The following is a 27,150-nucleotide window of genomic DNA, read 5'->3' on the forward strand; positions in this document are numbered from 1 at the left end:
CGTCATGTGCTGTTTGGGGAGGGTTTTTTGGAAGGGACATCCTGCGTGACACTGCAGTGACACTCCTAGATGGGCCCGGTGTTTGTGTCGGCCACTAGGGTCGCTTATCTTACTCACACAGCTACCTCATTGCGCCTCTTTTTTTCTTTGCGTCATGTGCTGTTTGGGGAGGGTTTTTTGGAAGGGACATCCTGCGTGACACTGCAGTGACACTCCTAGATGGGCCCGGTGTTTGTGTCGGCCACTACGGTCGCTTATCTTACTCACACAGCTACCTCATTGCGCCTCTTTTTTTCTTTGCGTCATGTGCTGTTTGGGGAGGGTTTTTTGGAAGGGACATCCTGCGTGACACTGCAGTGACACTCCTAGATGGGCCCGGTGTTTGTGTCGGCCACTAGGGTCGCTTATCTTACTCACACAGCTACCTCATTGCGCCTCTTTTTTTCTTTGCGTCATGTGCTGTTTGGGGAGGGTTTTTTGGAAGGGACATCCTGCGTGACACTGCAGTGACACTCCTAGATGGGCCCGGTGTTTGTGTCGGCCACTAGGGTCGCTTATCTTACTCACACAGCTACCTCATTGCGCCTCTTTTTTTCTTTGCGTCATGTGCTGTTTGGGGAGGGTTTTTTGGAAGGGACATCCTGCGTGACACTGCAGTGACACTCCTAGATGGGCCCGGTGTTTGTGTCGGCCACTAGGGTCGCTTATCTTACTCACACAGCTACCTCATTGCGCCTCTTTTTTTCTTTGCGTCATGTGCTGTTTGGGGAGGGTTTTTTGGAAGGGACATCCTGCGTGACACTGCAGTGACACTCCTAGATGGGCCCGGTGTTTGTGTCGGCCACTAGGGTCGCTTAGCTTAGTCATCCAGCGACCTAGGTGCAAATTTTAGGACTAAAAATAATATTGTGAGGTGTGAGGTATTCAGAATAGACTGAAAATGAGTGTAAATTATGGTTTTTGAGGTTAATAATACTTTGGGATCAAAATGACCCCCAAATTCTATGATTTAAGCTGTTTTTTAGTGTTTTTTGAAAAAAACACCCGAATCCAAAACACACCCGAATCCGACAAAAAAAATTCGGTGAGGTTTTGCCAAAACGCGGTCGAACCCAAAACACGGCCGCGGAACCGAACCCAAAACCAAAACACAAAACCCGAAAAATTTCCGGCGCACATCTCTAGTTTTAATATGCTCGTATGTCAAATTTCACGATCCTTGCTTGTAAATGGTGGATTAGTATAGAAAGACAAAAGGACAGACTTTCGCTTTTATATAGTAGATTATTGGAGACTGATAATTTGCTGCACAACTCACAACTGTCCCGATTTTCACTGGAAAGTCTCCTTTTTTTGAAACTGTCCCGCTGTCCTATCCGTGGTCCAGAACGTCCCGCAGTGGAAGAGGGCAGTTGGGAGGTTCCTGTCAGTCACTGCTCTGTGTGCACAGCATCTATTTACTGGGAACAGAGGGACTGGAGGTATGCCAGCAGGTCATAGAGAGCTGGGCATGCCCCCACAGTGAAGGAAAATGGGAGCATGGCTCACAATTGTGACATCACCACAAAGCCATGCCCCCTTTTGAAAAGGCCACCCCCCCTTTTGGGGATCGTACGCCAAAAGTCTTGACAGAAGTCCAGTATCCAATTTTCAACATGTTGGGAGGTATATAGCTACCCAGCAATAATCACAAACATTTGCCCTACCAACTCTTATTCCGCTACCTTTATGTGTTACCTATGATGACTCTTATACCCCTTTCACACCGTAGCTTTAACCCGGTAAATTGCCGATTTTTCAGCCTTCCTAAATGGTTCTAGCTGTGATGTGAAAGGGCCACCTTGAATTTACCGCATACTTGCCTACTCTCCCGGAATGGCCGGGAGGCTCCCGAAAATCGGGTGACCCTTCCGGCCCCCCGGAAGAGCAAGCAAGTCTCCCGATTTGCGGGGTCCCCCCTGCCCATCCGCCCACTTAGTGTGTAAAGTGGGCGGTCCGGGCAGTCGATGACGCGATTCTTGCTGAATCGCGTCATCATAGACACGCCCCCTGCAGTGTAATGCTGGTGATCGCGGCATTACTGAGCGGGGGGGGGGTGGCTTAAAGGAGGTGTCACTGTGACTCCGCCCCATCTTGACATTGCTCCGCCCCCGTCCCGCCTCCGGCCACCCCCTCCTTTACATCACAGCCTCCCCTGCCCGCCCGCTGAGCTGACCTGGCTGCTCTCTCCCGCAGAGAGCAGCCAGAATATCGGTAAGTATGATTTACCGTTTTCAAAATACTGGTATTTTGAAACGGTTAAAAAGCAGGATCCTACCCGGTTCAGAACCATTTCACTGTGCAGTGTGAAAGGCTCTGAAACGGTATTTCCAAGCCACAGGAGGTGATAGGGTGTCTCCATGTGTGATGTCACCAGGCAGAAGCAGGAAGCTGAAGGAAAAACACATCAGACACATGAGAGTTTTCTTACTGCAAATATATTATACAATGGCAACTTGGAGTGATGAAGAGGTGAGGGAGCTGCTAAGAATCAGAGGGGATGAGGAAATCTGCAGACAAATAACTGGGACAGTCAAGGATGCACTCATATATAAAAACATGGTTAAAATGCTTCAAGCTGCTGGGTTCCATCGTATGACTATCCAAATTATTAATAATGAATTAATTAATAATTATTAATAATGTGTGGGCAAGAAAAGTCCAGTTATAATGACAACCACTGTTTTCTATGGGTGAAACGGGTTCAGTGTGAAAGGTACCAAAACGGTAATGAAATGGTAATATACTGGTTACAACATGCGATGTGAAGGTGATTTAACTGCTCAGACCCGTTTTAAGAACCGTTTAAAGAACCGTTTCAAAAGCAGGTTTTGCGATGTGAAAGCAGCATTAGATTGTAAGCTCATTTGGGCAGGCCAACCTTCAGCTTATATATCATGTCATTAATTGTTATTTGTTTGTATCATGATATCCTCACTGTACAGCGTAGTGTAATCTGTCAATATTTTATAAATAGATAATAATAATAATAATAATAATAATAATAATAATACCATGCAATTAAAATAAAATGTAACTGACTGGTTTTGGAATGGTTAACTTCCATTTTAGCTAAACTGTTTTTATTATATTGATATATACAGTACTTATATTTGTAATTCTGATTCATTTTATTAATTTTAGTATGCCGTCACAAAATAACAATGCATTTTAATACAGGTTGAGTATCCCATATCCAAATATTCCGAAATGCGGATATTCCGAAATACAGAATTTTTTGAGTGCGAGTGAGGTAGTGAAATCTTTGTTTTCTGATGGCTCAATATACACAAACTTTGTTTATCACACACAGTTATTAAAAATATTGTATTAAATGACCTTCAGACTGTGTATAAGGTGTATATGAAACATAAATGAATTGTGTGAATGTACACACACTTTTTAATGTACAAAGTTATTAAAATTATTGGCTAAAATTTCCTTCAGGCTGTGTGTATAAAGTGTATATGAAACATAAATGCATTCTGTGCTTAGACTTATGTCCCATCGCATGATATCTCATTATGGTATGCAATTATTCCAAAATACAGAAAAATCTGATATTTATTTATTTATTTATTAACAGTTTCTTATGTAGCGCAGCAAATTCCATTGCGCTTTACAATTTCAAATAACAATAACAAACTGGGTGATAACAAACAGTCATAGAGGTAGGAAGGCCCTGCTCGCAAGCTTAAGGCCCATACACACTTGACGATGCACACGTCGTTAACAACCGTCGTTAATGACTTCCCTTGAACTTCCCTTGAACAGCTGAGCAAACGACATGAGCACTACTAACGACCAAAGACCAAAGACCATTCATCGTTGAAGCATCCAAGCTGAACAGTTTATTAAAATAATGAGCTGGGAACAGGGCTGGTGAACAGTGGCTTGGTCGTTGGTCGTTCACACCATACACATTCAACGACGTCTCTGGTCGGTAACGACCATAGTGGAAATTGAGCATACATGCTCCACAGATAAGCGAGGGTCGTTAACGTCCCGCGGGGCCGCGCATCGGTGGTCGTCGGATGCATACACGCTTGACTATATAATGAGCGACGTCGTTGATGAGGGCTGAAATGAACGATGTCGCTCATTTTATCGTCACGTGTGTATGGGCCTTTACAATCTATAGGGAAATAGGCATGTGTACACAAGGAAAGATACTATCGCATAGTTGTTCGCCAGATTGCAAAGGTTCTTGGAGGGTTGTATGATATGGTCATACAGCAATGATGAACTGGGTTTGAGAGGAAGGGAAAGTGAAGAATGAGAAGACATGTGAGGATATGTGTGGACTGTACAGAGTGGATGCAAATTGATAAGAAGGTTTATGAAAGTTATGTGGGCGGTTCTGGAATTTGATATGCTTGCCTAAAGAGGTGAGTTTTCAGGGAACGCTTGAAGGTTTGGAGACTAGAGGAGAGTCTTATTGTGCGTGGTAGGGCATTCCACAGAGTGGGTGCAGCCCGATGAAAGTCCTGCAATCGTGAGTGGGAGCGAGTAATGAGTGTGGATGAGAGACGCAGGTCTTGTGAAGAGCGAAGAGGTCGGGTTGGGAGATATTTTGAGATAAGCGAAGTGATGTACGTTGGTGTAGTTTGGTTAATGGCCTTGTGTGTGAGTAAAAGTATTTTATATTGAATGCGGTAGAGTACAGGTAACCAGTGGAGGGACTGACAGAGTGGATCTGCAGACGATGAACGTCTAGCGAGGAAGATAAGCCTCGCTGCTGCATTCAGAATGGATTGTAGTGGTGAGAGTCTCGTTTTGGGAAGACCAGTTAGGAGTAGAGATGAGCGGGTTCGGTTCCTCGGAATCCGAACCCGCCCGAACTTCAGGTTTTTTTACACGGGGCCGTTTTTTAGGGTTTTTTGAAAAAAACACCCGAATCCAAAACACACCCGAATCCGACAAAAAAAATTCGGTGAGGTTTTGCCAAAACGCGTTCGAACCCAAAACACGGCCACGGAACCGAACCCAAAACCAAAACACAAAACCCGAAAAATTTCCGGTGCACATCTCTAGCGAATAGTACTCAATAAAAAAAAAGAGCAGATATAAAAAGAGACACACATAATATCACCCAAGTATACATGCCCAGACATCCCAAGAGAGCATAATTTGTCTATATTCTTTGTGAAAATCACCTTTACCCTATTACCAGTGCTTAAAGTAGTACTAGAGAGGTGGTGTGGAACTCACCCCCTAGCCACGCCCTCGTTGAAGCCACACCCCTAGTAGAGATGAGCGGGTTCGGTTCCTCGGAATCCGAACCCGCCCGAACTTCAGGTTTTTTTACACGGGGCCGAGCGACTCGGATCTTCCCGCCTTGCTCGCTTAACCCGAGCGCGCCCGAACGTCATCATCCCGCTGTCGGATTCTCGCGAGGCTCGTATTCTATCGCGAGACTCGGATTCTATATAAGGAGCCGCGCGTCGCCGCCATTTTCACACGTGCATTGAGATTGATAGGGAGAGGACGTGGCTGGCGTCCTCTCCGTTTAGACTAGAGTACTAGAGAGAGACACAAATTTTGGGGAGCATATTATTAGGAGGAGTACTACTTGCTGCTGATAGTGTGACCAGTGACCACCAGTTTAATTAATCCGTTCTCTGCCTGAAAAAAAACGATACACAGTGTGACACAGTCACATACCATATCTGTGCTCAGCCCAGTGTGCTGCATCATATGTAATACTGTATATCATTATCTGACTGTGCTGAGTGCTCACTGCTCACACAGCTTAATTGTGGGGGAGACTGGGGAGCAGTTATAGCAGGAGTACATATTTTAAGTACAGTGCACACTTTTGCTGCCAGAGTGCCACTGCCAGTGTGACTGACCAGTGACCACTGACCACCAGTATTGTGATTGTCTGCTGACCACCAGTATATTGTGATTGTCTGCCTGAAAAAGTTAAACACTCGTCGTGTGGTGTTTTTATAAACGCATTCTGCAGACAGTGTCCAGCAGGTCCGTCATTACATAATATATACCTGTCCGGCTGCAGTACTAGTGTGATATATATATATATATTTTAATTTTATCTCATTATCATCCAGTCTATATTAGCAGCAGACACAGTACGGTAGTCCACGGCTGTAGCTACCTCTGTGTCGGCAGTCGCTCGTCCATCCATAATTGTATACCACCTACCCGTGGTTTTTTTTTTTTTCTATCTTCTTGATACTAGTAGCTTACTTTAGGAGTCTGCAGTGCTGACAGACAGTGTCCAGCAGGTCTGTCATTACATAATATATACCTGTCCGGCTGCAGTACTAGTGTGATATATATATATATATTTTAATTTTATCTCATTATCATCCAGTCTATATTAGCAGCAGACACAGTACGGTAGTCCACGGCTGTAGCTACCTCTGTGTCGGCAGTCGCTCGTCCATCCATAATTGTATACCACCTACCCGTGTTTTTTTTTTTTTCTATCTTCTTGATACTAGTAGCTTACTTTAGGAGTCTGCAGTGCTGAGTCTGACAGACAGTGTCCAGCAGGTCCGTCATTACATAATATATACCTGTCCGGCTGCAGTACTAGTGTGATATATATATATATATTTTAATTTTATCTCATTATCATCCAGTCTATATTAGCAGCAGACACAGTACGGTAGTCCACGGCTGTAGCTACCTCTGTGTCGGCAGTCGCTCGTCCATCCATAATTGTATACCACCTACCCGTGGTTTTTTTTTTCTATCTTCTTGATACTAGTAGCTTACTTTAGGAGTCTGCAGTGCTGACAGACAGTGTCCAGCAGGTCCGTCATTACATAATATATACCTGTCCGGCTGCAGTACTAGTGTGATATATATATATATATATATATTTTAATTTTATCTCATTATCATCCAGTCTATATTAGCAGCAGACACAGTACGGTAGTCCACGGCTGTAGCTACCTCTGTGTCGGCAGTCGCTCGTCCATCCATAACTGTATACCACCCACCCGTGGTTTTTTTTTTCTATCTTCTTGATACTAGTAGCTTACTTTAGGAGTCTGCAGTGCTGAGTCTGACAGACAGTGTCCAGCAGGTCCGTCATTACATAATATATACCTGTCCGGCTGCAGTACTAGTGTGATATATATATATATTTTAATTTTATCTCATTATCATCCAGTCTATATTAGCAGCAGACACAGTACGGTAGTCCACGGCTGTAGCTACCTCTGTGTCGGCAGTCGCTCGTCCATCCATAATTGTATACCACCTACCCGTGTTTTTTTTTTTTTTTCTATCTTCTTGATACTAGTAGCTTACTTTAGGAGTCTGCAGTGCTGAGTCTGACAGACAGTGTCCAGCAGGTCCGTCATTACATAATATATACCTTTCCGAGTGCAGTACTAGTGTGATATATATATATATATATATATATATATTTTAATTTTATCTCATTATCATCCAGTCTTTATTAGCAGCAGACACAGTACGGTAGTCCACGGCTGTAGCTACCTCTGTGTCGGCATTCGCTCGTCCATCCATAATTGTATACCACCTACCCGTGGTTTTTTTTTTTTCTATCTTCTTGATACTAGTAGCTTTCTTTAGGAGTCTGCAGTGCTGACAGACAGTGTCCAGCAGGTCCGTCATTACATAATATATACCTGCCCGGCTGCAGTACTAGTGTGATATATATATATATATATATATTAATTTTATCTCATTATCATCCAGTCTATATTAGCAGCAGACACAGTACGGTAGTCCACGGCTGTAGCTACCTCTGTGTCGGCAGTCGCTCGTCCATCCATAATTGTATACCACCTACCCGTGGTTTTTTTTTTCTATCTTCTTGATACTAGTAGCTTACTTTAGGAGTCTGCAGTGCTGAGTCTGACAGACAGTGTCCAGCAGGTCCGTCATTACATAATATATACCTGTCCGGCTGCAGTACTAGTGTGATATATATATATATATTTTAATTTTATCTCATTATCATCCAGTCTATATTAGCAGCAGACACAGTACGGTAGTCCACGGCTGTAGCTACCTCTGTGTCGGCAGTCGCTCGTCATCCATAAGTATACTAGTATCCATCCATCTCCATTGTTTACCTGAGGTGCCTTTTAGTTGTGCCTATTAAAATATGGAGAACAAAAATGTTGAGGTTCCAAAAATAGGGAAAGATCAAGATCGACTTCCACCTCGTGCTGAAGCTGCTGCCACTAGTCATGGCCGAGACGATGAAATGCCAGCAACGTCGTCTGCCAAGGCCGATGCCCAATGTCATAGTACAGAGCATGTAAAATCCAAAACACCAAATATCAGAAAAAAAAGGACTCAAAAGTCTAAAATAAAATTGTCGGAGGAGAAGCGTAAACTTGCCAATATGCCATTTACCACACGGAGTGGCAAGGAACGGCTGAGGCCCTGGCCTATGTTCATGGCTAGTGGTTCAGCTTCACATGAGGATAGAAGCACTCAGCCTCTCGCTAGAAAAATGAAAAGACTCAAGCTGGCAAAAGCACAGCAAAGAACTGTGCGTTCTTCGAAATCCCAAATCCACAAGGAGAGTCCAATTGTGTCGGTTGCGATGCCTGACCTTCCCAACACTGGACGTGAAGAGCATGCGCCTTCCACCATTTGCACGCCCCCTGCAAGTGCTGGAAGGAGCACCCGCAGTCCAGCTCCTGATAGTCAGATTGAAGATGTCAGTGTTGAAGTACACCAGGATGAGGAGGATATGGGTGTTGCTGGCGCTGGGGAGGAAATTGACCAGGAGGATTCTGATGGTGAGGTGGTTTGTTTAAGTCAGGCACCCAGGGAGACACCTGTTGTCCGTGGGAGGAATATGGCCATTGACATGCCTGGTGAAAATACCAAAAAAAATCAGCTCTTCGGTGTGGAAGTATTTCAACAGAAATGCGGACAACATTTGTCAAGCCGTGTGTTGCCTTTGTCAAGCTGTAATAAGTAGGGGTAAGGACGTTAACCACCTCGGAACATCCTCCCTTATACGTCACCTGCAGCGCATTCATAATAAGTCAGTGACAAGTTCAAAAACTTTGGGCGACAGCGGAAGCAGTCCACTGACCAGTAAATCCCTTCCTCTTGTAACCAAGCTCACGCAAACCACCCCACCAACTCCCTCAGTGTCAATTTCCTCCTTCCCCAGGAATGCCAATAGTCCTGCAGGCCATGTCACTGGCAATTCTGACGAGTCCTCTCCTGCCTGGGATTCCTCCGATGCATCCTTGCGTGTAACGCCTACTGCTGCTGGCGCTGCTGCTGTTGCTGCTGGGAGTCGATGGTCATCCCAGAGGGGAAGTCGTAAGCCCACTTTTACTACTTCCACCAAGCAATTGACTGTCCAACAGTCCTTTGCGAGGAAGATGAAATATCACAGCAGTCATCCTGTTGCAAAGCGGATAACTGAGGCCTTGACAACTATGTTGGTGTTAGACGTGCGTCCGGTATCCGCCGTTAGTTCACAGGGAACTAGACAATTTGTTGAGGTAGTGTGCCCCCGTTACCAAATACCATCTAGGTTCCACTTCTCTAGGCAGGCGATACCGAGAATGTACACGGACGTCAGAAAAAGACTCACCAGTGTCCTAAAAAATGCAGTTGTACCCAATGTCCACTTAACCACGGACATGTGGACAAGTGGAGCAGGGCAGGGTCAGGACTATATGACTGTGACAGCCCACTGGGTAGATGTATGGACTCCCGCCGCAAGAACAGCAGCGGCGGCACCAGTAGCAGCATCTCGCAAACGCCAACTCTTTCCTAGGCAGGCTACGCTTTGTATCACCGGTTTCCAAAATACGCACACAGCTGAAAACCTCTTACGGCAACTGAGGAAGATCATTGCGGTATGGCTTACCCCAATTGGACTCTCCTGTGGATTTGTGGCATCGGACAACGCCAGCAATATTGTGTGTGCATTAAATATGGGCAAATTCCAGCACGTCCCATGTTTTGCACATACCTTGAATTTGGTGGTGCAGAATTATTTAAAAAACGAGAGGGGCGTGCAAGAGATGCTGTCGGTGGCCAGAAGAATTGCGGGACACTTTCGGCGTACAGGCACCACGTACAGAAGACTGGAGCACCACCAAAAACGCCTGAACCTGCCCTGCCATCATCTGAAGCAAGAAGTGGTAACGAGGTGGAATTCAACCCCATATATGCTTCAGAGGTTGGAGGAGCAGCAAAAGGCCATTCAAGCCTATACAATTGAGCACGATATAGGAGGTGGAATGCACCTGTCTCAAGCGCAGTGGAGAATGATTTCAACGTTGTGCAAGGTTCTGCAACCTTTTGAACTTGCCACACGTGAAGTCAGTTCAGACACTGCCAGCCTGAGTCAGGTCATTCCCCTCATCAGGCTTTTGCAGAAGAAGCTGGAGACATTGAAGGAGGAGCTAACACAGAGCGATTCCGCTAGGCATGTGGGACTTGTGGATGGAGCCCTTAATTCGCTTAACAAGGATTCACGGGTGGTCAATCTGTTGAAATCAGAGCACTACATTTTGGCCACCGTGTTCGATCCTAGATTTAAAACCTACCTTGGATCTCTCTTTCCGGCACACACAAGTCTGCTGGGGTTCAAAGACCTGCTGGTGAGAAAATTGTCAAGTCAAGCGGAACGCGACCTGTCAACATCTCCTCCTTCACATTCTCCCGCAACTGGGGGTGCGAGGAAAAGGCTCAGAATTCCGAGCCCACCCGCTGGCGGTGATGCAGGGCAGTCTGGAGCGACTGCTGATGCTGACATCTGGTCCGGACTGAAGGACCTGACAACGATTACGGACATGTCGTCTACTGTCACTGCATATGATTCTCTCCCCATTGAAAGAATGGTGGAGGATTAAATGAGTGACCGCATCCAAGTAGGCATGTCAGACAGTCCGTACTTATACTGGCAGGAAAAAGAGGCAATTTGGAGGCCCTTGCACAAACTGGCTTTATTCTACCTAAGTTGCCCTCCCACAAGTGTGTACTCCGAAAGAGTGTTTAGTGCCGCCGCTCACCTTGTCAGCAATCGGCGTACGAGGTTACTTCCAGAAAATGTGGAGAAGATGATGTTCATTAAAATGAATTATAATCAATTCCTCCGTGGAGACATTGACCAGCAGCAATTGCCTCCACAAAGTACACAGGGAGCTGAGATGGTGGATTCCAGTGGGGACGAATTGATAATTTGTGAGGAGGGGGATGTACACGGTGATATATCGGAGGATGATGATGAGGTGGACATCTTGCCTCTGTAGAGCCAGTTTGTGCAAGGAGAGATTAATTGCTTCTTTTTTGGTGGGGGTCCAAACCAACCCGTCATTTCAGTCACAGTCGTGTGGCAGACCCTGTCACTGAAATGATGGGTTGGTTAAAGTGTGCATGTCCTGTTTATACAACATAAGGGTGGGTGGGAGGGCCCAAGGACAATTCCATCTTGCACCTCTTTTTTCTTTCATTTTTCTTTGCGTCATGTGCTGTTTGGGGAGTATTTTTTGGAAGGGCCATCCTGCGTGACACTGCAGTGCCACTCCTAGATGGGCCAGGTGTTTGTGTCGGCCACTAGGGTCGCTTATCTTACTCACACAGCTACCTCATTGCGCCTCTTTTTTTCTTTGCGTCATGTGCTATTTGGGGAGTGTTTTTTGGAAGGGCCATCCTGTGTGACACTGCAGTGCCACTCCTAGATGGGCCAGGTGTTTGTGTCGGCCACTAGGGTCGCTTATCTTACTCACACAGCTACCTCATTGCGCCTCTTTTTTTCTTTGCGTCATGTGCTGTTTGGGGAGTGTTTTTTGGAAGGGCCATCCTGCGTGACACTGCAGTGCCACTCCTAGATGGGCCAGGTGTTTGTGTCGGCCACTAGGGTCGCTTATCTTACTCACACAGCTACCTCATTGCGCCTCTTTTTTTCTTTGCGTCATGTGCTGTTTGGGGAGTGTTTTTTGGAAGGGCCATCCTGCGTGACACTGCAGTGCCACTCCTAGATGGGCCAGGTGTTTGTGTCGGCCACTAGGGTCGCTTAGCTTACTCACACAGCTACCTCATTGCGCCTCTTTTTTTCTTTGCGTCATGTGCTGTTTGGGGAGTGTTTTTTGGAAGGGCCATCCTGCGTGACACTGCAGTGCCACTCCTAGATGGGCCAGGTGTTTGTGTCGGCCACTAGGGTCGCTTAGCTTAGTCATCCAGCGACCTCGGTGCAAATTTTAGGACTAAAAATAATATTGTGAGGTGTGAGGTGTTCAGAATAGACTGAAAATGAGTGGAAATTATGGTTTTTGAGGTTAATAATACTTTGGGATCAAAATGACCCCCAAATTCTATGATTTAAGCTGTTTTTTAGTGTTTTTTGAAAAAAACACCCGAATCCAAAACACACCCGAATCCGACAAAAAAAATTCGGTGAGGTTTTGCCAAAACGCGGTCGAACCCAAAACACGGACGCGGAACCGAACACAAAACCAAAACACAAAACCCGAAAAATTTCAAGTGCACATCTCTAGTTAGGAGACTATTACAATAATCAATGCGGGAGATAATGAGATATCCAAAATCCTTCTGGTCCCAAGCATTTTGGATAAGGGATACACAACCTGTACTACTGTATTACATTTTCCTCAATTAAATAGTGAGCATTATATTAAAACTACTAATACATGAATGAACCCTTATTAAAACAAAATAGGAGACATGTCAAAGGGAAAATATTATACATATATCAAATAAATTGAATTTCATTAACTTACAGCATTCAACATTTTTATTGAAATTGTAAAGCTTGTTGCACAACAATCAATAACAAGCATTGAAACCATAGTAACTTTGCTCTGAGTTTGCAGTTAATTTTTCTATGTTTGCTTCCAACAGTTAGGAAAACTCAGGCATCAAGTTCTGCTGCTGTTGCATTTACTCAGTTTTGTGCCACACACACACACACACACACACACACACACACACACACACACACACACACACCCTAAATTTGAATTTTCCTCATTAGACCTCCATCTTGGTACTCTGCCTGTGGTGCTGTCCACATGTCTTTAGCTGACACCTTCCTGTAATATAATAAACATGTTGCTCCACACTCAAACTAATAGTGCCCATGGTCTTACATCATCTGAGCTGTAAATTATCATAGTTTTCTGTGCACATTGGGCTTAATTCAGATCTGATCGCAGCAGCAAATTTATTAGCAACTGGGCAAAACCATGTGCACTGCAGGGGAGGGGGGGGGGGTCAGATATAACATGTGCAAAGAGAGTTAGATTTGGGTGGGTTATATTGTTTCTGTGCAGTGTAAATACTGGCTGCTTTATTTTTTACACTGCAATTTAGATTTCCGCTTGAACACACCCCACCCAAATCTAACTGCAAAGATGTGACTAAAATGCATATGACTCTGCACCTCCTGAACTTACAGTACATTTACTTGTTTCCAGACTCTGTGCAGCATAAAAATATGCAACATACTGTATGCTCTGCAAATTGGAGTATGTTCAGCTCCAGGGGCAAACGCAGGCTTTTCCAGGGGGAGAGGGGGAGAGGCGGGGGGGAGGGTGGCTCTATATCTATCTATCTATCTATCTATCTATCTATCTATCTATCTATCTATCTATCTATCCACATATATACACACACACACACACACAGTAGCATATTACACACGCAGTATACTTACAAACACACACACATAGTATACATGCACACACACAAATATAGTCACACATATAGCATACACATTAGTGATGAGCGGGTTCGGTTTCTCGGAAACCGAACCCCCCCGAACTTCACCCTTTTTACACGGGTCCGAGCCATACTCGGTTTCTCCCGTATGGCTCGGTTAACCCGAGCGCGCCCGATCGTCATCATCCCGCTGTCGGATTCTCGCGAGATTCGGATTCTATATAAGCAGCCGCGCGTCGCCGCCATTTTCACTCGTGCATTGGAAATGTTAGGGAGAGGACGTGGCTGGCGTCCTCTCCGTTTATGTTGAACTTGATTGTGCATTATTGCTTAACTGTGGGGAGGACTGGGGAGCAGCTGTATAATATAGGAGGAGTACAGTGCAGAGTTTTGCTGATCAGTGACCACCAGTTATCCGTTCTCTGCCTTAAAAATAATGCTCCATATCTGTGCTCAGCGTGCTGCATATATATCTGTGCTCACACTGCTTAATTGTGGGGACTGGGGAGCAGCTGTATTATATTGCAGGAGTACAGTGCAGAGTTTTGCTAACAGTGACCACCAGTATACGTTGTGTGCCTGAAAAACACTCCATATCTGTGCTCAGTGTGCTGCTTTATTGTGAGGACTGGGGACCACCAGTACAATTAATATTATATAGGAGTAGTACAGTGCAGAGTTTTGCTGACCAGTGACCACCAGTATATAATATAGCAGTACGGTACGGAAGGCCACTGCTGTACCTACCTCTATGTCGTCATTAAGTATACTATCCATCTACATTCTATACCTGTGGTGCATTTTAGTTTTGCAGTTTGCTGACACAGTGACCACCAGTATACTATATATAGCAGTACGGTACGGAAGGCCACTGCTGTACCTACCTCTGTGTCGTCATTAAGTGTACTATCCATCTACATTCTATACCTGTGGTGCATTTTAGTTTTGCAGTTTGCTGACACAGTGAACACCAGTATACTATATATAGCAGTACGGTACGGAAGGCCACTGCTGTACCTACCTCTGTGTCGTCATTAAGTGTACTATCCATCTACATTCTATACCTGTGGTGCATTTTAGTTTTGCAGTTTGCTGACACAGTGACCACCAGTATACTATACATAGCAGTACGGTACGGAAGGCCACTGCTGTACCTACCTCTGTGTCGTCATTAAGTATACTATCCATCTACATTCTATACCTGTGGTGCATTCTAGTTTTGCAGTTTGCTGACACAGTGACCACCAGTATACTATATATAGCAGTACGGTACGGAAGGCCACTGCTGTACCTACCTCTGTGTCGTCATTAAGTGTACTATCCATCTACATTCTATACCTGTGGTGCATTTTAGTTTTGCAGTTTGCTGACACAGTGACCACCAGTATACTATATATAGCAGTACGGTATGGAAGGCCACTGCTGTACCTACCTCTGTGTCGTCATTAAGTATACTATCCATCTACATTCTATACCTGTGGTGCATTTTAGTTTTGCAGTTTGCTGACACAGTGACCACCAGTATACTATATATAGCAGTACGGTACGGAAGGCCACTGCTGTACCTACCTCTGTGTCGTCATTAAGTGTACAATCCATCTACATTCTATACCTGTGGTGCATTTTAGTTTTGCAGTTTGCTGACACAGTGACCACCAGTATACTATATATAGTAGTACGGTATGGAAGGCCACTGCTGTACCTACTTCTGTGTCGTCATTAAGTGTACTATCCATCTACATTCTATACCTGTGGTGCATTTTAGTTTTGCAGTTTGCTGACACAGTGACCACCAGTATACTATATATAGCAGTACGGTACGGAAGGCCACTGCTGTACCTACCTCTGTGTCGTCATTAAGTATACTATTCATCTACATTCTATACCTGTGGTGCATTTTAGTTTTGCAGTTTGCTGACACAGTGACCACCAGTATACTATATATAGCAGTACGGTACGGAAGGCCACTGCTGTTCCTACCTCTGTGTCGTCATTAAGTATACTATCCATCTACATTCTATACCTGTGGTGCATTTTAGTTTTGCAGTTTGCTGACACAGTGACCACCAGTATACTATATATAGCAGTACGGTACGGAAGGCCACTGCTGTACCTACCTCTGTGTCGTCATTAAGTATACTATCCATCTACATTCTATACCTGTGGTGCATTTTAGTAATGCAGTTTGCTGACACAGTGACCACCAGTATACTATATATAGCAATACAGTATGGAAGACCACTGCTGTACCTACCTCTGTGTCGTCATTAAGTGTACTATCCATCTACAGTCTATACCTGTGGTGCATTTTAGTTTTGCAGTTTGCTGACACAGTGACCACTAGTATACTGTATATAGCAGTACGGTACGGAAGGCCACTGCTGTACCTACCTCTGTGTCGTCATTAAGTATACTATCCATCTACATTCTATACCTGTGGTGCATTTTAGTTGTGCGCAGTATATATAGTAGTAGGCCATTGCTATTGATACTGGCATATAATTCCACACATTAAAAAATGGAGAACAAAAATGTGGAGGTTAAAATAGGGAAAGATCAAGATCCACTTCCACCTCGTGCTGAAGCTGCTGCCACTAGTCATGGCTGAGACGATGAAATGCCATCAACGTCGTCTGCCAAGGCCGATGCCCAATGTCATAGTAGAGAGCATGTAAAATCCAAAAAACAAAAGTTCAGTAAAATGACCCAAAAATCAAAATTAAAAGCGTCTGAGGAGAAGCGTAAACTTGCCAATATGCCATTTACGACACGGAGTGGCAAGGAACGGCTGAGGCCCTCTCCTATGTTCCTCATGACTAGTGGTTCAGCTTCACATGACGATGGAAGCACTCATCCTCCCGCTAGAAAAATGAAAAGAGTTAAGCTGGCAAAAGCACCGCAAAGAATTGTGCATTCTAAATCACAAATCCCCAAGGAGAGTCCAAATGTGTCGGCGGATGCGATGCCTGACCTTCCCAACACTGGACGGGAAGAGGTGGCTCCATCCACCATTTGCACGCCCCCTGCAAGTGCTGGAAGGAGCACCAACAGTCCAGATCCTGATATTCATGTTCATGGCTAGTGGTTCAGCTTCACATGAGGATGGAAGCACTCATCCTCTCGCTAGAAAAATGAAAAGACTTAAGCTGGCAAAAGCACAGCAAAGAACTGTGCGTTCTTCTAAATCACAAATCCCCAAGGAGAGTCCAATTGTGTCGGTTGCGATGCCTGACCTTCCCAACACTGGACGGGAAGAGCTTGCGCCTTCCACCATTTGCACGCCCCCTGCAAGTGCTGGAAGGAGCACCCGCAGTCCAGTTCCTGATAGCCAAATTGAAGATGTCACTGTTGAAGTAAACCAGGATGAGGATATGGGTGTTGCTGGCGCTGGGGAAGAAATTGACAAGGAGGATTCTGATGGTGAGGTGGTTTGTTTAAGTCAGGCACCCGGGGAGACACCTGTTGTCCGTGGGATGAATATGGCCATTGACATGCCTAGTCAAAATACAAAAAAAATCAGCTCTTCGGTGTGGAATTATTTCAACACAAATGCGGACAACAGGTGTCAAGCCGTGTGTTGCCTTTGTCAAGCTGTAATAAGTAGGGGTAAGGACGTTAACCACCTCGGAACATCCGGTGACAGCGGAAGCAGTCCACTGACCACTAAATCCCTTCCTCTTGTAACCAAGCTCCTGCAAACCACACCACCAACTCCCTCAGTGTCAATTTCCTCCTTACCCAGGAAAGCCAATAGTCCTGCAGGCCATGTCACTGGCAAGTCTGACGAGTCCTCTCCTGCCTGGGATTCCTCCGATGCATCCTTGAGTGTAACGCCTACTGCTGCTGGCGCTGCTGTTGTAGCTGCTGGGAGTCGATCGTCATCCCAGAGGGGAAGTCGGAAGACCACTTGTACTACTTCCAGTAAGCAATTGACTGTCCAACAGTCCTTTGCGAGGAAGATGAAATATCACAGCAGTCATCCTGCTGCAAAGCAGATAACTCAGGCCTTAATTCAGAGGCAACTAGAGACTTGATTGAGGTACTGTGTCCCCGGTACCAAATACCATCTAGGTTCCATTTCTCTAGGCAGGCGATACCGAAAATGTACACAGACCTCAGAAAAAGACTCACCAGTGTCCTAAAAAATGCAGTTGTACCCAGTGTCCACTTAACCACGGACATGTGGACAAGTGGAGCAGGGCAGACTCAGGACTATATGACTGTGACAGCCCACTGGGTAGATGTATTGCCTCCCGCAGCAAGAACAGCAGCGGCGGCACCAGTAGCAGCATCTCGCAAACGCCAACTCGTTCCTAGGCAGGCTACACTTTGTATCACCGCTTTCCAGAAGAGGCACACAGCTGACAACCTCTTACGGAAACTGAGGAAGATCATTGCAGAATGGCTTACCCCAATTGGACTCTCCTGGGGATTTGTGACATCAGACAATGCCAGCAATATTGTGCGTGTATTACATCTGGGCAAATTCCAGCACGTCCCATGTTTTGCACATACATTGAATTTGGTGGTGCAGAATTATTTAAAAAACGACAGGGGCGCGCAAGAGAAGCTGTCGGTGGCCCGAAGAATTGCGGGCCACTTTCGGCATTCAGCCACCGCGTACAGAAGACTGGAGCACCACCAAACAGTCCTGAACCTGCCCTGCCAGCATCTGAAGCAAGAGGTGGTAACGAGGTGGAATTCAACCCTCTATATGCTTCAGAGGATGGAGGAGCAGCAAAATGCCATTCAAGCCTATACATCTGCCCACGATATAGGCAAAGGAGGGGGAATGCACCTGACTCAAGCGCAGTGGAGAATGATTTCAACGTTGTGCAAGGTTCTGCAACCCTTTGAACTTGCCACACATGAAGTCAGTTCAGACACTGCCAGCCTGAGTCAGGTATTTCCCCTCATCAGGCTTTTGCAGAAAAAGCTGGAGACATTGAAGGAGGAGCTAAAACAGAGCGATTCCGCTAGGCATGTGGGACTTGTGGATGGAGCCCTTAATTCGCTTAACCAGGATTCAAGGGTGGTCAATCTGTTGAAATCAGAGCACTACATTTTGGCCACCGTGCTCGATCCTAGATTTAAAACCTACGTTTTATCTCTCTTTCCGGCAGACACAAGTCTGCAGAGGTTCAAAGACCTGCTGGTGAGAAAATTGTCAAGTCAAGCGGAACGTGACCCGTCAACATATCCTCCTTCACATTCTCCCGCAACTGGGGGTGCGAGGAAAAGGCTAAGAATTCCGAGCCCACCCGCTGGCGGTGATGCAGGGCAGTCTGGAGTGAGTGCTGACATCTGGTCCGGACTGAAGGACCTGCCAACGATTACTGACATGTTGTCTACTGTCACTTCATATGATTCTCTCACCATTGAAAGAATGGTGGAGGATTATATGAGTGACCGCATCCAAGTAGGCACGTCAGACAGTCCGTACGTATACTGGCAGGAAAAAGAGGCAATTTGGAGGCCCTTGCACAAACTGGCTTTATTCTACCTAAGTTGCCCTCCCTCCAGTGTGTACTCCGAAAGAGTGTTTAGTGCAGCCGCTCACCTTGTCAGCAATCGGCGTACGAGGTTACTTCCAGAAAATGTGCAGAAGATGATGTTCATCAAAATGAATTATAATCAATTCCTCCGTGGAGACATTCACCAGCAGCAATTGCCTCCACAAAGTACACAGGGACCTGAGATGGTGGATTCCAGTAGGGACGAATTAATAATCTGTGAGGAGGGGGATGTACACAGTGAAAGGGGTGAGGAATCGGAGGATGATGATGAGGTGGACATCTTGCCTCTGTAGATCCAGTTTGTGCAAGGAGAGATTGATTGCTTCTTTTTTTGGTGGGGGCCCAAACCAACCAGTCATTTCAGTTACAGTCGTGTGGCAGACCCTGTCGCTGAAATGATGGGTTCGTTAAAGTGTGCATGTCCTGTTTATACAACATAAGGGTGGGTGGGAGGGCCCAAGGACAATTCCATCTTGCACCTCTTTTTTCTTTCATTTTTCTTTGCATCATGTCACGTGCTGTTTGGGGACAATTTTTTTGAAGTGCCATCCTGTCTGACACTGCAGTGACACTCCTAGATGAGCCAGGTGTTTGTGTCGGCCACTTGTGTTGCTTAGCTTAGTCACACAGCGACCTTGGTTCGCCTCTTTTTTTGTTTGCATCATGTGCTGTTTGGGGACAATTTTTTTGAAGTGCCATCCTGCCTGACACTGCAGTGCCACTCCTAGATGGGCCAGGTGTTTGTGTCGGCCACTTGTGTCGCTTAGCTTAGTCACACAGCGACCTTGGTGCGCCTCTTTTTTTCTTTGCATCATGTGCTGTTTGGGGACAATTTTTTTGAAGTGCCATCCTGCCTGACACTGCAGTGCAACTCCTTGATGGGCCAGGTGTTTGTGTCGGCCACTTGTGTCGCTTAGCTTAGTCACACAGCGACCTCGGTGCAAATTTTAGGACTAAAAATAATATTGTGAGGTGTGAGGTGTTCAGAGTAGACTGGAAATGAGTGGAAATTATGGTTATTGAGGTTAATAATACTATTGGATCAAAATGACCCCCAAATTCTATGATTTAAGCTGTTTTTTAGGGTTTTTTGAACAAAATACCCGAATCCGACAAAAAATTTTCGGTGAGGTTTTGCCAAAACGCGTCCGAATCCAAAACACGGCCGCGGAACCGAATCCAAAACCAAAACACAAAACCCGAAAAATGTCCGGTGCACATCACTAATACACATACAGCAAAAAGAAACAAATTAACTAAAAAGTTTTATGTGCCAGCACCTGCAGAGTATTCAAAAGTGCATACATTCACACTAGCATACAGTATATACACAGATACACGCATAGCATGCATGCATACATACACACACACACACACACACACACTCCAGTATCGTAGAGTGTATAGAGAGGATGTGTCCTCAGTGTTCAGTGTCTGTGTGGAGGCGGGAAAGTGGGGTGGCAAGTGTTGTGCTGCTCAGTCCAGTCCAGTGTAGTCATTCAGTGTATTGTGCTGCATCAGTCCAGGCAGTCACAGTGTTGGTGTTTTCTGCTGCCATATATCCAGTGTAGCTGTAAAGTGGTGCTGTGTTGTGCAGACCAGTCCAGTGTAGTCAGTGTATTGTGCTGCATCAGTCCAGCCATTCACAGTGTTGGTGTTCTCTGCTGCCATATATCCAGTGTAGCTGTATAAAGTGGTGCTGTGTTGTGCAGACCAGTGGTAGTGTCCTGTGTCATCAGTAATTCCTGTGACGATATACGCTGCTGCTATATGTCTACTGCTGCAGTATAACAATTATAACAACCTGTTGGGCTGCATCAGACCAGTGGTAGTGTCCTGTGTCATCAGTAATTCCAGTCATTCCTGTGACGCATATTGTCTCATATAACTCCCAAAAAATAATGGAGAACAAAATTTTGAGGAGAAAATAGGGAAAGATCAAGAAGAACCACTTCCTCCTAGTGCTGAAGCTGCTGCCACTAGCCATGACATAGACGATGAAATGCCATCAACGTCGTCTGCCAAGGCCGATGCCCAATGTGATAGTAGAGGGCGTGTAAAATCCAAAAAAACAAAGTTCAGTAAAAAGAACCAAAAAAAGAAATTTAAATCGTCTGAGGAAAAACGTAAACTTGCCAATATGCCATTTACGACACGGAGTGGCAAGGAATAGCTGAGGTTCTGACCTGTGTTCATGACTAGTGGTTCAGCTTCACATGACGATGGAAGCCCTCATAACTGAGTCCTTGACACTTATGTTGATTTTAGACGTGAGTCCAGTATCCGCCATTAGTGCAGTGGGATTTAGACAATTGATGGAGGTATTGTGTCCTCGGTAACTAATCCCATCTAGATTCCACTTCACTAGGCAGGCAATAGCAAGATTTAGCTATTTAATTCCAGTGATTTGGACGTATAATTACAGTGATTTTGCCAATTAATTTCCGTGATTTATAATTATTAATTACAGTGATCTTGCCAATTAATTACAGTGATTTGGACGTATAATTTCAGTTGGAATTGCTTGTGCCGCTTGGCTTAGTCATACAGCTACCTCATTGCACCTCTTTGACATCTTTGCATGAGGTACTGTTTGGAGCCTAGGTTTTGAAAAGTGCCATCCTGTGTGACACTGCCGTATGAGTCCAGGGGTACTGCTGTATTAATCCTGGGGTACTGCCGAATAAGTCCACCAATTGCAGATTTTTAAAAAATTGACTGGAGCGTGCTGGAGATGCTGTCAGTGGACCGAACAATTGCGGCCCACTCTCGACATTCAACCACTGCATGACACTACTAGATGGGCCAGGTGGTTGTGTCGCTTAGCTTAGTCCTACAGCAACCTCGGTGCACCTTTTTTTCTTCTTTGCATGATGTGCTGTTAGGGGCCTTTTTTTTATATCTGCCCTCCTGTCTGCCACTGCTGGCCACGCCTAGATGAGCCAATTGTTTGTGTCGCTTGGCTTAGTCATACAACTACCTCATTGCAATTCTTTTTCTTCTTTGCATGATGTGCTCTTTGGGGCCTTTTTTTTTCATATCTGCCCTCCTGTCTGCCACTGCAGTGCCACGCCTAGATGGGCCAATTGTTTGTGCTGCTTGGCTTAGTCATACAACTACCTCATTGCAATTCTTTTTCTTCTTTGCATGATGTGCTGTTTGGGGTCTTTTTTTATATCTGCCCTCCTGTCTGCTACTGCAGTGCCATGCCTAGATGGGCCAATTGTTTGTGTTTCGCTTGGCTTAGTCATACAACTACCTCATTGCAATTCTTTTTCTTCTTTGCATCATGTGCTGTTTGGGGACTAGTTTCCATCTTGTCTGCAACTGCAGTGCCACTCCTAGATGGGCCAGGTGTTTGTGCCGCACACTTGTGTCGCTTAGCTTAGTCATACAGCCACCTTGGTGCAACTTTTAGGCCTGAAAACAATACTGTGAGGAGTGAGGTGTTCAGAATAGACTGGAAATTAATTTTTTTGAGGTTAATAATACCGTAGGAGCACAATTACTTACAAATTCTGTGATTTTAGCAGTTTTTATGTTGTTGTTTTTCAAAAATCAACCAGATCCAAAACCAAAACCAAAACACGAAAGGGTGGTTTTGGCAAAACCAAACCAAAACCAAAACACGAAAGTGGAATTAGAACCAAAACACAAAACATGAAAAGTGCCCGCCGCACATCTCTAATTTATACACTGGATACTGTATAGCAGAGCCGGCCCTAACCAATATGATGCCCTAGGCAAGATTTTGGCTAGTGCCCCTTAGCACCACCGCTAGCTCCGCCTCTGACCTTGCACCTCTTTCCCAGCACCATCACCCCTCACCCATAGCTTTCCTTATTTTGGTGTTTGCACCCCCTATATTTTAAAAAGGAACAGTTCGCACATTTGGTGCACAGACCAAAAAGGGGTGTGTTTTTGCTGGCAAGGGGCATGGCCACACAATAGTAACCCCAATTCCAATTACACCACACAGTACTGCAACTTTATTCACATTTGATCATGCGATAGTGTCCATAATTCATATTACATCCCACAGTAGTATCACTTTACCTAATAAACGTTACTCCTCACAGTAGAGTCCCTTATTCACATTACATCACACTGAATTGCTCCTTATTCACATTACACCACACCCTCTTGCTCTTTATTCACATTAGACGACACAGTAGTGCCCTTTCTATATGCAATGCCACATAGTAGGGCACCTTATACACATAATGCCACACATTAGTAATGCATTTATAAACATAATTCCACACAGTAATGCCCCTTACACATGAGACACATTATTAATGTCCTTATAAACATAATGCGCCTTACACATTATGACAACCTTTATTAATGCATTTTTACACATAATGTCCCTTACACATATGCCGCACATTATTAATACCCTTATACACATGACACACATAGTGCCCCCTACACATTTGCTGCACATTATTAGTGCATTTTTACATGACACACATAATGCTCCTTACACATATTCCGAACACTACTGCACAACCAACCCACTCACATGCACACAGCACTTACACTGCCAATAACACTGTGACCTCTGCCTCTGCTTGGATACAGATGTGTCCTCATAAATCTTGCCTCAATGCTAACGTCGGGCACCTTTTTTTGTTTAATGAAAATGCATCTTATTTGCATTGCTATGTGGCTAGAATGCACAAGCCGCTTCTGCCGATTAAAATGATATGCAGCATGCCTATATACTGTGTGAGACTGTGGCTGTATCTGCATATGAAATGCTATATACAGAATATAGGCATGCCGCATATCATTTTAATCAGCAGAAGCTGCTGATGCCCCTAGGCATATCAAATGCCCTAGGTAATTGCCTAGTTTGCCTATGCCTATGGCCGGCTCTGCTGTATAGCATACTGTATTAATATTTAACACTATATATGGTCTACAGTATAGGCTGTATCAAACATATTTAAATAATATAAATAAATGGTCAGTAAAGGTTAGACATACCATAAAAAATAAATACATAAATACACAAACATAATAGAACCAGTAGGAGACAGAACTGTATTTTCTAAGCACACATTCTCCCACCTCATGGTAAGGCTCCTGTCTCTTTTTCCTGATAGCTACTCTCTGGTTCAGAGCACTGATTTAAGACTCAGATCCACACACACAGCAAACTGGGCATGTGCGGCAGCTCTTCTCTGTCTTTTAAATGGCATGATGTGGTGGCAGCTGTAGTAATCGTATTATATACCATTGCTATTATTATCATAATTTGAGCCACTTACCAAGAGGAGGGGGGATTCCGTGCAACCAGAACCCCCCCCCCCCTCCTCCCCCTGCTGCGTTTGCCTATGAAGACACAGAGGTTGCAGCCCGGCACTAGACATCATAGTTTCCATTCCCTCCTTCTGAATGTCAAGGATACGGACACTGCCAAAAAGAGCAATTGAAGCTCAGGTTTTATTTTAGCGCAATGAAATAATCACAAGCAGACACAATCTTAAACAAAAACAAAAAATGAGTACATACTGTACTGTAAGTATGTCTTTAATATATTCTACAACAGTTTTTCAGGTTTTGTGGTGAAGATTAAATACTTGTTGTTCATCATAATACATTGAATTATATCACTGTGCAGTTCATTAATTCAAACAAAATTACAACTTTTAAAAATACTTTGGGGGTTTCTGTGACATAACACAATATGGTATTAGCAGTTAGGTCAGAAGCAATTTACATGAGTGTTTCAGTGACCTCAACTTTGCATAATGCAGTCCTTGTCCCTGACTATTATTTCTATTTTGTTTCTTCAGGCATAGCAGTTACAGAACAAAAAGTCATGGAAAAATGTTCTTACATATACAGATAAGATAGCTTGGCAATTTTTATTGCAAATAAAAAGATAGAAATCCCTCTAAATCAGAAGATGGAATCAGTTGATAGTATCTGATGTACTACTGTGTCATTTTATGAAGTAAAAGAAACAGTTTTCAGCTTGCTATTTACCCTGTGTTGCGTGAAATGTAAAAATTATCTACACACATTATTATGGAATTGACAGAAGTTATATAATAAGTCAGTTACTGTGGATCACACATATATGCAAGGAGGCCATTTGCAAATGAAAATTGGGCATTTCATGTAATGGAACTGTAAGGATTATATCTCTGAACCACCTCGATGTGATGACCCCTTAGGTACCCGGAGAGCAACTCTTAACACAAAGAGTAAACACGCAGCTGTAGTTAAGAATCACTCTGTTTATTGTAAAAATTACAGCGTACTATATAGATAAGAAACATGGGTGTATACAATATGTGCAAGCATATGATTGGATAAATAGAAGTAGCATACGACATTACATGCAGGATATCATACAGCGGGAGCATAAACAGCACGAGGACATCACGAGCTCTATGTCCATATAGGGGCTTCCGTACACGGACAGGGGTACGTGTCGAAACTAAGGCATAGTTTCAGTGTGGGATGTGAAAATAGCTTTGCAAGGTCATAACCACAAATGAAAACACAGAGACATTCTTGTCTCTGTAGCAATACAGCAAGAGAAGAACATAGACCCTTTAACCCTTCAATCCCCTCTTAGAATCACAAATTTATATTATGTGATTCTTACACTGGGATTTCTTTAATCGATAAGTGGCTAAGTATTGGGCGTAGGCCTTAGGGGAATCATCACGTAAAGTGGTGATGTCTTCGTACATAAGTGCGTTGTCGATACCTTTGGAAGTGAGCTTTCGGCAACAGGGTATTACGCAGTATACAACAACACAGATGAGAATCAAGGCAATTGGTATGAAGATTCCTAACTGGACGAGGGCTTGTTTCCAATTTTCAAACCCACCAAAGTATTGGCTCCAGGGGTTGTCAATACCAGAATTTCTTTTAAGTTCAATGGATAAGTTTTCCAGTTTGTTTATGGCCAAGGTGACTTTGCCATTAGGGCCAGTATTGTCAGGTATGTAGGTACAACATCCTTCTACCTTCCCAATATAGACACAGGTGCCCCCTTTCTCTGCTAGTAGCATATCAAGGGCCATGCGGTTTTGGAATGTCATTTGGGAAGTGGCTTCCAATTGTTCAGCTATGCCTTTAAGAGCATCCTTTGTGTCATTTACAAATCTCTGCTGATTATAATAAATGTAATTAATCCAAGCAACATTTTTATTCACAGTAATTATGGGTATTAACGATTCAAACCCAGCTGCCACTTGGTCCCTGGCTTTAAACTCATTTGGTACACCCCTAGGTACCCCAATAGTATCTATATATACATGTGGATCAAAACTGCCCCCTGGGCTTTCCCTCTTTCTTCTCCTGGGGGTTACAACGGGAGAGGGAGGCTGCTCCTCTCCTGGGATGATATGGAGGGGCATGATCACCTTAGCCAGGGCACATTCTCCTTGCCAAGTAGTATCTAATTTTGTTCTTAATTTCATATCCCCACAGATATAGTAGATGTCACCTAAGGATTTGGTTTGATTCACCAGGACAGTAATCCTTTTAGATGTACAGTAACCTGGGGGGAAGGTTTTCAAGTCCCTGGCGCTGGAAGTGTTAGAGACATAACAGGTGTAATTCCCTGGATATATGGTTATGGTATTACCTGGATTGGGGTCTTTTGATAGGATAGGATATTCCTTTTTCCACATTTCACATTGACTGTCATTGGTTTTGGTGCCGTTGTAAAGGCTGAAAAAACAACTTTCCTGCTCTAGGGGTATATTAAGGGGCACTGTGCCTAGGTGAGGCCTAGATCTGCCACAAACATAGCAGTTACTTTTATTATGTTTATTGGCGCTATATTTCATCCATTCTAACCAGAAATTGATGTCAGAGAAACAAGTTTCAATAGCTAGGATGTCTTCAAAGGTGGGATTGTTAATGGCTATCATATCCTTGAAGGTAGCTATATGAG

Source organism: Pseudophryne corroboree, chromosome 1 (genome assembly GCF_028390025.1).
Source record: "Pseudophryne corroboree isolate aPseCor3 chromosome 1, aPseCor3.hap2, whole genome shotgun sequence".
Lineage (NCBI taxonomy): Eukaryota > Metazoa > Chordata > Amphibia > Anura > Myobatrachidae > Pseudophryne > Pseudophryne corroboree.